The sequence below is a fragment of the Loxodonta africana genome, chromosome 2 (assembly GCF_030014295.1).
Source record: "Loxodonta africana isolate mLoxAfr1 chromosome 2, mLoxAfr1.hap2, whole genome shotgun sequence".
In the NCBI taxonomy this organism is placed as follows: Eukaryota; Metazoa; Chordata; class Mammalia; order Proboscidea; family Elephantidae; genus Loxodonta; species Loxodonta africana.
Genome location: NC_087343.1, coordinates 231,572,511 through 231,587,509, shown reverse-complemented (window position 1 = coordinate 231,587,509; position 14,999 = coordinate 231,572,511). Strand labels below are relative to the sequence as shown.

At 38.6% G+C, this 14,999-nt stretch overlaps 1 pseudogene; it reads left to right on the top strand.

Annotated features, from left to right (window-relative positions):
* The first annotated feature begins 1,590 nt into the window (after window positions 1-1,590).
* Window positions 1,591-4,835, top strand: LOC111748336 (olfactory receptor 2G2-like; annotated as a pseudogene).
* The last annotated feature ends 10,164 nt before the right edge of the window (window positions 4,836-14,999 follow it).

The following is a 14,999-nucleotide window of genomic DNA, read 5'->3' as shown; positions in this document are numbered from 1 at the left end:
TATAAAATCAGGAAAGGTGTGCGTGAGGGTTGTAGTCTATCACCACACCTATTCAATCTGTATGCTGAGCAAACAACCTGAGAAGCTGAACTATGTGAAGAGCAGAGCATCAGGATTGGAGGAAGATTTAACAACCTGCGTTATTCAAATGACATAAAGTTGCTTACTGAAAGTGAAGAGGACTTGAAGCTGACAAAGATCAAAAACTACAGCCTTCAGTATGGATTACACCTCAACATGAAGAAATCAAAAATCTTCACAACTGGACCAATAAACAACATCATGATAAATGGAGAAAAGACTGAAGATCTCAAGAATTTCATTTTATTTGAATCCACGATCAACACCCATGGAAGGAGCAGTCAAGAAATCAAAAGACGCATTGCTTTGGGTAAATCTGTTGCAAATGACCTCTTTCAAAGTGTTGAAAGGCAAAGAAGTCACCTTGAAGACTAAAGTGTGCCTGACCCAAGCCACGGTATTTTCAATTGCACTGTGTGCATGCGAAAGCTAGAAGTGAATAAGGAAGACTGAAGAATTGATGTCTTTGAATTGTGGTCTTGGCAAAGAATATTGAATACACCACGGACTGCCAAAAGAATGAGCAAATCTGTCTTAGAGGAAGTACAACCAGAATGCTCCTTAGAAGCAAGGATGGCGAGACTGTTTCTTAAATATTTTGGACACGTTATCAGGAGGGATCAGTCACTGGAGAAGGACATCACACTTGGTAAAGCACAGAGTCAGAGGAAAAGAGGAAGACCCTCAAGCATAACAAGGATTGTGAGCGTGGGGCAGGACCTGGCAGTGTTTCCTTCTGTGGTACATACGGTCTCTGTGAGTCGGAACCGACTTGACGGCACCTAACAACATGTCTTTAATGTGGATGGTGTAACACACAGTTAAAAGGTAATTTAATTATTGCTTTATCTTTGATATTAGCTTTCAGAGTGTTTCAAAGGAAGATTCCGATGTCAAGGGAATTTACTAACTATGAGAGCTTTAGGATATGTTATATTTGTGCTGCTTGATATTTTCATGGCATTTTTCTTAATAACTTTATTTAATTTGTTTTGCATTCTGTGCAAGTTCAAGCATGTCCTTTATTCAACTCTATTTCTTGCTTGCTATTTAGGAAGTAATCATTATATATCTTCCCCTAGTTCGTGCTTGACTGCTAACCTAAAAGTTGGTGGTTCGATCCCTCCTAGCAGTGCCAAGGAAGAACATGCCTGGCGATCTACTTCTAAGATTACAGCCAAGAAAACGCTATGGAGTAGTTTTACTGTGTAACACATGGGGTTTCTCTGAGTTGGAAGTGACTTGATGGCAGCTAACAGCAGCAACCACCTTATATATTTCTGTCTTTATTAACATACTTAAGACAACCTCTCCTTTAAAATTTACTTTTGTTTCAGATCATCTGTTTCAGTAATTTCAGGTTCTCTTAACTATTTTTAGTGTGGAGGAATTATTTTTTCTTTCCAGATATCCACACTGCTTTTTGGAGCAATTCTCCTTTAACACTTTCTTCAAAAAAAAAAAAATTTTTTTTTTTCCACCTAACTTTAGTTTTTTTTATGGGCCATTTCATCTTTTGTTTTGTTTGTAGTTAGTCTTGTTTTTGTAGAAAATATTTTGTAGTGTATGAAAGCCAGGTTCTGTGGCTTCTATTTCTTACCTATCCATCTTCTTTGGATGTAGACAGTGATCCAGGCTTGCTCTTTCCCAAATATACTGGGACAGTTTGCCTTGAATTTTTTTTTTCCCCCAGATGCTTTTCCCCCCTTGGTACTTCCTGGCACAGCAGTTAAAGAATTTGGCTGCTAGCTGAAAGGTCAGCAGTCGAACCCACCAGCTACTTCACAGAAGGAAGATGTGGTAGTCTGCTTCCACAAATATTTACAGCCTTATAAACCCTATGTGGCAGTTCTACTTTGTACTATAGGGTCGCTATGAATCGGAATCGACTGAAAAGCAAATACATTTTTTGTTTTGTTTTGTTTTTTAGATTTTTAGGTGCCGTTTATTTGTTTACTATGTTGTTGTATTCTTTGAGCTGGAGGACTAAATTTCGGTAGATTTTTTAGTTTATGTTCAGTCTGTCAGTCACTTTTTGGTTGGAAAGTTCATTCAGGCGAATTTATTCAGGTATGAAACAATGGATACAGCTTGAGCAGATCACTGAATGACTTCTGAGAGGCTACTGGGTGCTGTACATTCTAAGGCCTGGGGGTTTTAAAATCATGTCAGATATGGCTCCTGGTCTCAGGGATCTCACATGCTATTGTGAATAGGCACACGTACAATTTCCCCAAATTTTGCAGTGGGTTTGTGTATATATATATATACACACACACACACACAAATACACATTGTTGTTTTTAGTTGCCTCCAAGTTGATTATGATTCATGGTAAGTGCGTGAGTGCGTGAGTGCAGAGTAGAACTGCAATGCATAGGGTTTTCAAGACTTTTACCTTTGGATAGCAGATGACCAGGGCTTTTTACTAGGCGCCTCTTGGTGGGTTTGAACCGCCAACCTTTCAGTTGGAGGTCGAGCGTTTAAACATTTGTAACACTTAGGAAATCTTTTCATACAGATATAGAGAGATGTATCTATATCTATGTATTTATGTATATACAAATACCAGTCTTTTTCAAGCTTTCTATATAGTTAAAAGGAAAGGTTATTGGAGTATATGTTAGTAAAAGTCTATTTTTACTGAAGGATTCTAGTGGGGATGAAGAAGACTGGCCTTTTATAACGTAGACACAACTAATAGCTTTCTGAGTGGTGTTCTTTCATTAAGAAGATATGGTGTCCTCATTTGTAAATAAAATATCCCTTTAATTGCTTGCTTTCACTAAGAGCAACCAAATTTTGCTTTCATACTTTGAGTAGATGGTTAAAGTGCAAATGATTCCAGAAAAAGAAATCTAATATCATAGGGAAAACAAGACATTTCCAAATAAATTGTTTTTTGGACCAGGAGGATCCTGGGTGCCTAAAAAAGGAAGCAAGAAAAGAACAAAAACAAACAAAGAAACTAATGAACAATGAGTTAAGGAAGATGAAAGCTCTGTTGGTCTTATTGTGTGCCTTCAAGTGAATTCCAACTCCTAGTGACTCTATAGGACAGAGTAGAACTGACCTAGAGGATTTCAAAGGAGCAGCTGGTGAATTTGAACTGCCGGCCTTTTGGTTAGCAGCCTGAACTCTTAACCACCTCACCACCAGGGCTCCTAATGAAAGCTATAGAGTGTGTACAATCAACTGAGGAATAGGGCCAGAAGAAATGGATTCAAGTGTTGCCTTCAACACTTAGGAAGAGTATATCTTTGAATAGGTCACATAGCTCTCAGGAAATTACTTTTAATTAATACCAACTATATTTCAATCATGCAGTCTTCTGACTAATTCTACTATTTTTGGGGTAATAAGAAACATCTTTTTTTTTTAACCTGAAAGCAAATGTTATTTAAATAAAACCTAATTTTTCAGGTTTCCGTTGAAATTATTTGAGATTTCCCTTTTCTGCAACTAGAAAGACATACTAACATAAAGAGTTAACTCTGGTGGAGTTGGAAGAAAGTGGTGGTCTAAGTGGTTTCCTACAGCAGATGATGTTGTTTATTAACATGTCCACACTTCTCTGTCTGGAGAGCATTGGAGGAGAGCTAAGAGGGGAGGAAAGTGTGCATTTACTTGGCACGCACACACTAAGAACCTGGACAGATTTCACTTACTAAATGTAAAGACAAAACATCTACACGTTACACAAAGGATACCTATTTGAGAGGTGACATTGCCACTCATGTAACCTTACACATATGTCGTCTTTCTCAGCTATGACTCAGCATTCTGGAGCATCCTTTACAAATGGGGTTAGTAAGAAGCGTCAATGAGAGCAACCTGACAGGCTTCATCCTGCTGGGGTTTCTGATTATCCTCATTTACAGAAGATTCTATTTGTGGTCATCTTGATAGTATATTTGCGAACCACCTTTGGTAACACTGGCATTATCCTGGTGACTCGTCTAGAACCCAAGCTTCACACGCCCATGTATTTTTTCCTTTGTCATCTCTCCTTCCTGGACCTTTCCTTCACCAGTAGTATTATTCCCTAGCTCCTGGTAAACTTGTGGTCTCCCATGAAAATCATTTCCTATGGTGGCTGTGTAGTTCAACTTTATGTCTCCCATGCCCTGGGATCCACCGAGTGTGTCCTCCTGGCAGTGATGTCCTATAATCGCTATGTTGCTGTCTGCCAACCTCTCCATTACACTGTCTTGATGCATCACCATCTCTGCATGACACTGGCCTCTATGGCATGGCTCAGTGGGGTGGCCACCGCCCTGGTGCAGTCCACTCTCACTCTGCGGCTGCCCTTCTGTGCTCATCGCCAAATTGACCATTTTATGTGTGAGGTGCCTGTGCTCATCAAATAGGCCTGGGTGGACACCACATTCAACGAGATTGAGCTTTTTGTGGCTAGTATCATCTTCCTTATAGTGCCAGTCTCATTCATCATGGTTTCCTATAGCTACATTGCCGAAGCAGTTTTCAGGATCAAGTCAGCTACTGGCCGACAGAAAGCATTTGGGACGTGTTCCTCCCACCTCGTGGTGGTCATCATCTTCTATGGGACCACCATCTTCATGTATCAGCTGCCAGCCAAAAGCAGATTCAAGGATTAAGGAAAATTTGTTTCCCTCTTCTACACTGTTGTAACCACCATGCTTACCCCTCTTATTTATACTCTGAGAAATAAAGAGGTTAAAGAGGCTCTGAAGAAAGTTCTAAGGAAGGTTCTGTGAATAAATTTTACATGATCATCAAAAAATTCTTAAAAGTGATACTGTGATGAACAGCTGTAAATGGAGCCTATTGGACCTACTTTCTTCCATTTTCTTTGGATTACTTACTGTATTTTGTTTAAAATTCTGTAAAATATTATGAATATATGTGTCTAGTCTTGAATTTGTCCTTGCCCAATAGTAAAATAGCATAAGGCAAATCACTGAGTCAATCTATGCTTCAGTGTCTTCTCTGAGGCGTATAGTATGTAAGTAGCATATATGTGATTCTTTTTAAATTATGAACTTTACAAGAGTAAAGTGAACATGAAAATATTAGAGAAATTCAAAAGACCACTTAGTCTCTCTTTCCTTTACTTAGCAATAATACATTCCGTCTTTCAGCCTTCCCAGAGCTATAGGTGTACCTGTTGCTTATTTGTTACCAAAGATTCTGAGCAGGTTGTAGGTTGGATGTATGCACGTTGGAAAAATTGTGAAAAGCAAAATATTCTACCTACTTAAAACTTTGAAGAGCTCTGTGGAGGTGCAAAAACACATGAGGACAAAAATGTGAAGAAAAAGGTTGCATATTAAATATGGTGGATGAAGCTGGTGGCAAGAGCTTGGTTTCCTGATTGCATAGTAGAACCAATGAACCAGTTCAAAGTGCTTAGCATTAGACTCTGTTTCCTAAGAAACTCATAGCTGTAGAACTTTTTATGGCCTGAAAGCAAAATTAATAACATTTATTGTTATAAGAATAACACTGCATTTTTTGACTTTTTTATTCTATTTTTTGTGAAAAAGGGTACACCAAAAAATACATTTCAACAATTTCTACATATATAATTCAGTGACATTGATAGAATTCTTCAAGTTGTACAATCCTTGCTATACTTTTCAAAACCATTCCAACACCATTAACATAATTTTACTGTCCTGTAAAGTTCTCATTTAACCTTTCAGATTGCTGCTGTCAATTTGATTCCACATACATAATTCCTTTAAAAAAGCACAATGTTCAAGGCAAACATACTTTACTACTTAATCTAAACTCTTGTTTGGTTCAAAGAAGACTTCAGGGGATAGTCTTGGTTTAAGATTTAAAGTTTAGAGATCATTTCACAGGAATAGTTTCGGGTTTCATCCAACCTCACTGGCTCTAGAAATTCTGGAGTCCATTGAAAATTTGTCAATCTGTTCTATGTTTTCCCACTTTCATTCAGAATTCTGCTACAGAATATTTGAATCAAATCATTTAGAAATGAAAGTTGAGCACCATTGATTTCTGGCCCCATGGCACAGGAGGCAATTTTTCATGGAGGCAACCAGACACACATTCCTTTTTCTTCTCCAATTTCTGAATCTCCTTCTTCCTTTGCTATTCCAGGTAAAGGAGACCAATTGTACCTTGGATGGTCATAAATGCATTTTTTATTGTGATTTATCATTCAGATAACATCTTTATCAAACTGTTTTTACTATTTACACTAAAACACTGCAAATACATTTTTCACAAACATAGATGGTGACTATACATATGGATCTCACCAGATGGAATGCACAGAAATCAAATACATCTGTGGAAAGAGACCACAGAAAAACTCATTATCATCAGTCAGAACAAGGCCAGGGGCCAACTGTGGATCAGGCCATAAATTACTCATATGCAAGTTCAAGACAAAACCAAAAAAAAATTAGAACAAACCCACAAGAGCCAAAGTACGACCTTGGCTACATCCCACCTGAATTTAGAGACCATCTGAAGAATAGATTTGATGCGTTGAACACTAATGACCAAAGACCAGATGAGTTGTGGTATGACATCAAGGTATGACTTCATGTATCAATGATGATACATGAAGAAAGAAGAGGTCATTAAAAAGACAGAAGAGAAAGAAAAGACCTAAATGGTTGTCAGAAGAGACTCTGAAACTTGCTCTTGAAAACTGAACAGCTAAAGCAAAAGGAAAAAAAGTGATGCAGTAAAACAGATAAACAGAAGATTTCAAGGGGCAGCTTGAGAAGACAAAGTATTATGATGACATGTGCAAAGACCTGGAGATAGAAAATCAAAAGGGAAAAACATGCTCAGCATTTCTCAAGCTAAAGAAGTGAAGAAAAAAGTCAAGCCTTGAGTTGCAATGCTGCAGGATTCTACAGGAAAAATATTAAATGACTCAGGAAGCATCAAAACAAGATGAAAGGAATACACAGAGTCACTGTACCAAAAAGAATTGGTCAACCTTCAACCATGTCAGGAGGTAATATATGATGAGGAACTGATGGTACTGAAGGAAGAAGTCCAAGCTACATTGTCCAAGACATGGTCAAAAAAACAAGGCTCTGACACTTGACGGAATACCAGTTGAGATGTTTCAACAAACGGATGCAGCACTGGAAGTGCTCACTCGTCTATGCCAAGAAAATTGGAAGACAGCTACCTGGCAAACCTACTGGAAGAGATCCATATTTATGCCTATTCCCAAGAAAGGTCATACAAAAGAATGTGGAAATTGTAGAACAATGTCATTAATATCACATGCAAGCAAAATTTTGAAGATCATTCAAAATTGGCTGCAGCAGGATATCGACAGGGAACTGCCAGATTCAGGCCAGATTCAGAAGAGGATGTGAAGCCAAGGATATCATTGGTGATGTCAGATGGATCCAGGTTGGCAGCAGAGAATACCAGAAGGATGTTTACCTGTGTTTTATTGACTATGCTAAGGCATTTGACTATGAGATTCATAACAAATTATGGTTAACGTTGTGGAGAATGGGAATTCTGGAACAATTCATTGTGCCTATGAGGAATCTGTACATGGATTAAGAGGCAGTCATTCGAACAGAACAAGGGGATACTGCACAGTTTAAAGTCAGGAAAGGTGTGTGTCAGGGTTGTATCCTTTCACTATATCTATTCAATCTGTATGCTGAGCAAATAATCAGAGAAGCTGGACTCTATGAAGAAGAACAGGGCATCAGGATTGGAGGAAAACTCAGTAACGGCCTGTGTTATGTAGACGACAGAACCTTGCTTGCTGAAAGTGAAGAGGACTTGAAGCACATACTGATGAAGATCAAAGACCACAGCTTTCAGTATGGATTACACCTCAACATAAAGAAAAAAATTCTCACCGCTGGACCGGTAAGCAACATCATGACAAACAGAAAAGATTGAAGTTGTCAAGGATTTCATTTTACTTGTATCCACAATCAACACCCATGGAAGCAAAATTCAGGAGCTCAAAGATACATTTCATTAAGCAAATTGGCTGCAAGAGACCTCTGTAATGTGTTGAAAATAAAGATGTCACCTTGAAAATTAAGGTGGGCCAATCACCTCCTATGCATGTGAGAGCTGGACAATGAAAAAGGAAGACCAAACAAGAATTGACAACTTTGAATTGTGGTGTTGGAAAAGAATATATCGTGCACTGCCAAAAGAACAAACAAATCTGTCTTAGATGATGTACAACCAGAATGCTCTTTAGAAGCAAGGATGGCGAGACCGTGTCTTATATACTTTGGACATGTTGTCAGGAGGGATCAGTTCCTGGAAAGGAACATCATGCTTGGCAAGGTAGAGGGTCAGCAGAAAAGAGGAAGACCCTCAATGAGATGCATTGACACAGTGGCTGCAACAATGGGCTCAAACATAGCAACAGTTGTGAGGATGGTGCAGGACCGGGCGGTGTTTTGTTCTTTTGCGTGTAGGGTTACTATGAGTCAGAATCGCCTTTACGGCACCTAACAACAATAACAACTAAACCACTGAGCTTTATTTTCCATGGCTTTATTATATGTAAACATTTATATACTATATTGGCAGTTCAAACCCACTCTGTGGCAGCACGGAAGAAAAGGTCTGGTAATGTATTTGCTTTCGTAAAGAGTATACCCAAGAAAATCCTATGGAGCAGTTCTACTCTGTAACACAAGGGGTTGCCATTGCACACTTAGGGTCCGTGCCCTGGGGCACTCAAGCCAAAGAAATGCACTCCAAGTCAGAAAGAGTGAGAAAGTTTATTCAGAAGATGTATACATCACCAGGAACCCAACAGCAGCACAGGCTGTCTCTGAGGAGTTCCAAAAGCAATTTTACATTGGAACTTATACAGAACTTTTACAAGGGTTAGAAGTGTCTTTGTAGCCTGCAGATGACATGGCTGGAGGAGTTATTCATTATGAGATAGTGACAAAAGGCTCTTTATAAGACTAAAGAGATACATGCTGGACATCTCTTTATCAGGATAAAGATATACATGTCAGACATCTGGGCTCTGATTTCCCTGTGGGGGGCTGTAAGTCACAGGTGGTCTGACAGAACAAAACAAAGTTTTTTGCATCAGATCAAACAAAGAACTAAGTCATTAGCATTAGGTCAAAACAAAGTTATTAACAGAGGTATGCGAAAGAGGAGGCATGAAGAGGAAGGAGAAAAACTTACAGGTTCATAATGGTGTTAATTATGTCAAGCTCTCAGTTGCCTATTTTAAAAAGGAGAAAATATTCTAGGGAGTATTAGGGTCACAGTTGCCATTAGCCAGTATTGACTGAATGGCACAACACAACGACAACAACAAACTGCTTTTCTGAATATGAGGAACTTTGGCATCTTGATTCTGGAAAATTTATGCAAATGCAGAGTACTATACATTCTGTTTTACTTCATTATAGCAGGTGTTGAATTGTATGTTTTATTGTAAGCAACAATTTCCTGTGTTCAGTTTACATACAAATAAATACACATATCATGTTAGATGAGGAAGAGTATTGTGAGATGGTCTATATCAGTAATCATTTAAAGTGAAAAATAAAGTCAAGGAATGTACCATCATTAGTAACCGATGTGACAGACAGGAAGAAACAGGAAAAAAAAAAACCAAGTGCCGTCGAGTCGATTCCGACTCATAGCGACCCTATAGGAAAACACTGCCTATATTCTATCCTTTCAGTGTTTGAGGCGTTAATTTCCCAATCATTTATTAACCCATTTATCACATTTTCATGGTCAAATATTCAATGGCAATTTAAGTATAATAATAATTCAAGAAAGGAATGGCATATATCTACATCAAATTTATTACCACTAAGAAAGATGGATTGCCTTAGTTATCTAGTGCTGCTATGCCAGAAATACCACGAGTGGGTAGCTTTAACAAACAGAAATGTATTTTCTTACTGTTCAGGAGGATAGAAGTCTAAATTCAAGACCCAGCTCTAGAGAACGGTTCTGCCCTGTGTCGGCAATGGGAGAAGGCCCTTGTTCCTTGGTTCCTTGGTGACCTTCTTGTGATGTGGCATCTATTTTCCCCCACCTCTGCTTGCTTAATCTGCTCTTTATGTCCCAAAAGAGATTGACTTAAAATGCACCCACACTAATTAACATAACAAAGAAAGCACATTCAAAAATGAGATTGTAACCGCAAGAATGTGAGTTAGGATTTACAACACATATTTTGGGGGGACAAAACTCAATCCATGACTTGGACCTTAAACAACTGTAAAATGTCAAGGAAATGAAGTTGAGATAAAGTTCATGAAGGAAAAAATAGAGGGAGTTATCTAAATGAATATCAAAAAGCTAACTGAAAACATCCTGATTAAGTGGCATTTACCTAGAAGTCTCTGGTAACTAAAGCAAGAAGTTCACGGACGACCACACAAGAGGAAATGGGCGTGGACAGGGAAGAGTTCCCTGGAGAAGAGTGTGTTTAAGGAAATGAAGGCCGGCATTAGATGCAGTTTTAGCCTGCTTTCCAAATCCACATAGAATAGGTGTGAACAGCACTAGTTACATGGCAGGCTGTTTTCCTAGGGAGCCCCCAGATTTCTACAAATTCCCTGAGGACTTCTATTCTTAAAGTGCCTGTGGTCTTGTACTGTATCGTTATTAATTCCTTATGAGTTTAGGAAACTTTAATAAACTCTTATTTTGAGTGACGATAACTCAGATATGACAGAGCATACACGGAGCACACTAGAATCTTCCTGTTGGGTCTCTTTCTTCTGCAATCTGGTCCTTTCATACTTTCTCATGATTGCTACATCCTTCCCCCATATGACAAACAGTTACCCGCTTCTTGTAGTGTTTTGGAAGATCCAGTTTACAAGCTAAGAAGTTATTAAAATGTATTTCCAAATACAGTGAACTTCTTCCTAAGAAGAGTTCTTGTGCCTTATTCAGATGACAAAAAGTCCCATTCTTTTTTTTAAATTTCTTATTGTGCTTTGAGTGAAAGCTTACAAATCAAGTCAGTCTCTCATACAAAAATTTATATACACCTTGCTATATATTCCTAATTGCTCTTCCCTTAGTCCCATTCTTTTTGTGAAAATTAAAATAATGCCGTACCATTGTTTGTTGTGGAGTATCAGTAAATTATCTCATGTACTTTCATATTTGTATTAGATAAAAGATTTGTAAAGTATGACTACATAGGGTCTACCACAATTTTTTCATCACCATAAACAGAAACTCAGTGGTCCAGAAGCAATGATCCCCTTCCTACTTTTCCTTTCCCTTCCAAACCTGCTCCTCCTGTCACTGGTGAAGTGTGGGCAGGGAACTGCAGGCTGATTAACCCCCACCCTGGAACCACCAAAATAAAACAAATGAAACCTCTGTATAATTGTTTGTGACATCTTTATTTGTAATAGCTCCAAATTGAAAACAATCAAAATGTTCTCAAATGGGTATATAGTTAAACAAACTGATCCATCCATACAGTGTAGGGCTGCTGTTGTTGTTGTTAGGTGCTGCCGAGTCTGTTCCGACTCATAGTGACCCTATGCACCAGAGAACGAAATGCTACCCAGTCCTGTGCCATGCTCACAATCGTTGTCATGCTTGAGCCCATTGTTGCAGCCACGGTGTCAGTCCATCTCATTGAGTATCTTCCTCTTTTCCACCGACCCTGTACTTTACCAAGCATGATGTACTTCTCCAGGGAGTGAGCCTTCCTAATAACTTGTCCAAAGCATGTAAGATGCAGTCTCGCCATCCTTGCTCCTAAGGAGCATTCTGGTTGTACTTCTCCCCAGACAGATTTGTTCATTCTTTTGACAGTCCATTGTATATTCAATATTCTTTGCCAGCACCACAATTCAAAGACTTCAGTTCTTCTTTGGTCTTCCTTATTCGTTGCCCCATTTTCACATGCATAGGAGGCAATTGAAAACACCAGAGCTTGAATTAGGGGCACCTTAGTCTTCAAGGTGATACCTCTGCTTCCCAACACTTTAAAGAGGACTTTTGCAGCTGATTTGCCCAGTGCAATGTGTCTTCTGATTTCTTGACTGCTGCTTCCACTGGTATTGATTGTCGATCCAAGTGAAATTAAATCCTTGACAACTTCAGGCTTTTTTCCATTCATCATCATGTTGCTTATTGGTCCAGTTGTGAAGATTTTTGTTTTCTTTATGTTGAGGTGTAAGCCATACTGAAAGCTGTGGTCTTTGATCTTCATCAGTAAGTGCTTCAAGTCCTCTTCACTTTCAGCAAGCAAGGCTGTGTCATCTGGGTAAGGCAGGTTGTTAATGAGTCTTCCTCCAGTTTTTATAGCCCATTTTTCGTATAGTCCAGCTTGTTGGATTGTTTGCTCAACATACAGATTGGATAGGTATGGTGAAAAGATACCACTCTGACACACACCTTTCCTGTATCCCCTTGTTCTGTCAGAACTACTGCCCCTTGATCTATGTACAGGTTCCTCATGAGCACAATTATTAAAGTTTTGCTATATAAATCGATAAGGGGTAAATCTATTTGAGAGAGTTTGGCTTGACACAGTATAGACATCTAGGAGCTAAACCCATTATACTAGAATAAAAAGACAGAAAAAATACCAGATGAACTAGGAGATAGACCTTAGGAAAGACTTATAATTGAAATTGCTAAAAATTTTAGGCATCTGTGATACGCGTTCAATATTTCATATTTTATTCAAAATGTTAACTGTCAAGTATTTATCATAAAATCTCTGGGGCTTTTGTTTAATGTGATTTCATCTCTCAGGAGCAAATAATCTAAGCAAGAGTAATGTGGTGGATCAATGACGGTGCCTTGCCTAGATTGATTCTGCTAGGTTTTTCAAAGTTGTCAGTTAGAGTTTCTTCTTTTTGGAATAATCTTGTCCCTTTACCTCAAAACCCTTCTAGGCAACACTACCATCATCCTAATATCCCTCCTGGAGCCTAAACTCTATACTCCCTGTGCTTTTGCTTTTTCCATGTCTTTCTCCTCTATCTTTATTTCACCAGCAGTATCATCCCTCAGCTTCTTGTCAACTTGTGAAGTGCAGATAAGTCCATCATGTATGGTGGCTATGTAGTTCAAGTCTATGTCTCCTTTGCCCTTGGTTACACTGAGTGTGTCCGCCTGGCAGTCATGTCCTATGATTGCTATGTTGCTGTCTGCTGCCCTCTACGTTATGCCTTTGTTATGCATCCTTGGTACTGTCATGCCCTGGCCTGTATGGTGTGGCTCAGTGAGTTGTCCACAATGTTAATTCAGCCCATGCTCGTGCTATAGCTTTTGTGGTCATCGTTGAGTGCATTATTTCTTCTGTGATGTCTCTGTGTTCATCAGATTGGCCTGTCTGCACATCACATTTAACCAGGCTGAACTCTTTGTTGCTAGTGTCTTGTTCCTGGTGGTGTCTTTGTTACTCATCCTGATCTCCTGTGAGTACATTGCTCAAGCACTTGGGAAGATCAAATCAGCTATTGGCTGACATAGCATTTAGGACCTGCAAAATTTTTTTTTTTTTTTTTTCCTCCTTAACCTTCATCTTCATGTATCTGTAGCCAGCCAAGGGCAGATCCATGGACAGGGGAAAGTCTTTTTCCCTTTTCTATGAGTCGGAATCAACTCAATGGCAGTGGGTTTGTTTTTGTTTTTTTTTATACTGTGATGATGCCCATCCTTAGCCCACTCATCCTTAGCCCACTCATCCTTAACTCACTCATCTATACCATGAGAAACAAAAAAGTAAAGACAGCACTGAAAAAAATTCTGATTGAGTAGGACATGGTTGTCAATAAACATTTAGGGGAGACTTAGTAAGATGACAACTCAATAAATAATTTGGTCATGTTCATGACTCTATAAATAGGTTTCAGTAAAAACCATTAGAGTTCAATTTCGGAATCAGAGAGATTTAGAAACCTGGCCAAATGGCATAACATTTACATCATCTCTGAACTGGGCTGCATTATGTGATCTAATATTGAACAACCATGCTGTTTTCAATCATTCCATATGCTTGCAAAAGCTGGACAATGAATAAGAAAGACTGACGAATTGACATCTTTGAATTATGGTGTTTGAGAAGATTATTGAATATACTGTGGACTGCCAGAAGAACAAACAGTTTCTCAGGAAGGACCAGTCCCTAAGGAAGGACATCATGCTTGGTATTTAGAAGATCAGCAAAAAAGAGGAAGACCCTCAACAAGATGGATTGGCACAGTGACTGCAACAATCAGCTCAAGCATAACAATGATGATTTGGATGGCCCAGGACCAGGCAGTGTTTTGTTCTGTAGCACATGGAGTTGCTTTGAGTCAAAACCTACTTGACAGTACCTAAGAATACAAGAACAACAACATTGAACAACCTAAATTAAAAGTAGGTTATCATCCTAAGATTTTAGTGCTTAGAAAGCTTTTTTTTAAAAAAAATCATTTTTACTCTATTTAAAAGCAGTTACTATATATTAAAAAATATATATATATTAGATGAGCATTAATATCATTTTTGTCTTGCAAATATCATAGTATTTTGGCCAATTGCTCAGAACAGAAGAACAAACTCTAAACCTCAGTGGCAATATTCTTGCAACTGTAAATATGATGCCTGAATGCTCAGGCTGTATCGGGTACCCTTTGTGAGTCCTATTACACTGTAAGCCCACCTCTATTGCTAAACATCTCCTATATTATGTCTGGTTTTTTGTGTTTCTTCCCTCTCTAGGTTTTTGAGACCAACAACTCTGTTATGATTTAACAACAGTTTAAAATAAAATCTCTACACAAATGACTTCTGGGTTTACATTTCATTGTAGGCCATTTCTCTCTATAGCCTCATATTCAACCATCAATTTGGCACCTCTACCTGGGTGTGTTAAACTGATCTCAAAATCAACACATCAAAACTAAAATCATAAGCTCCTGTTTCTGGTTGTTTTT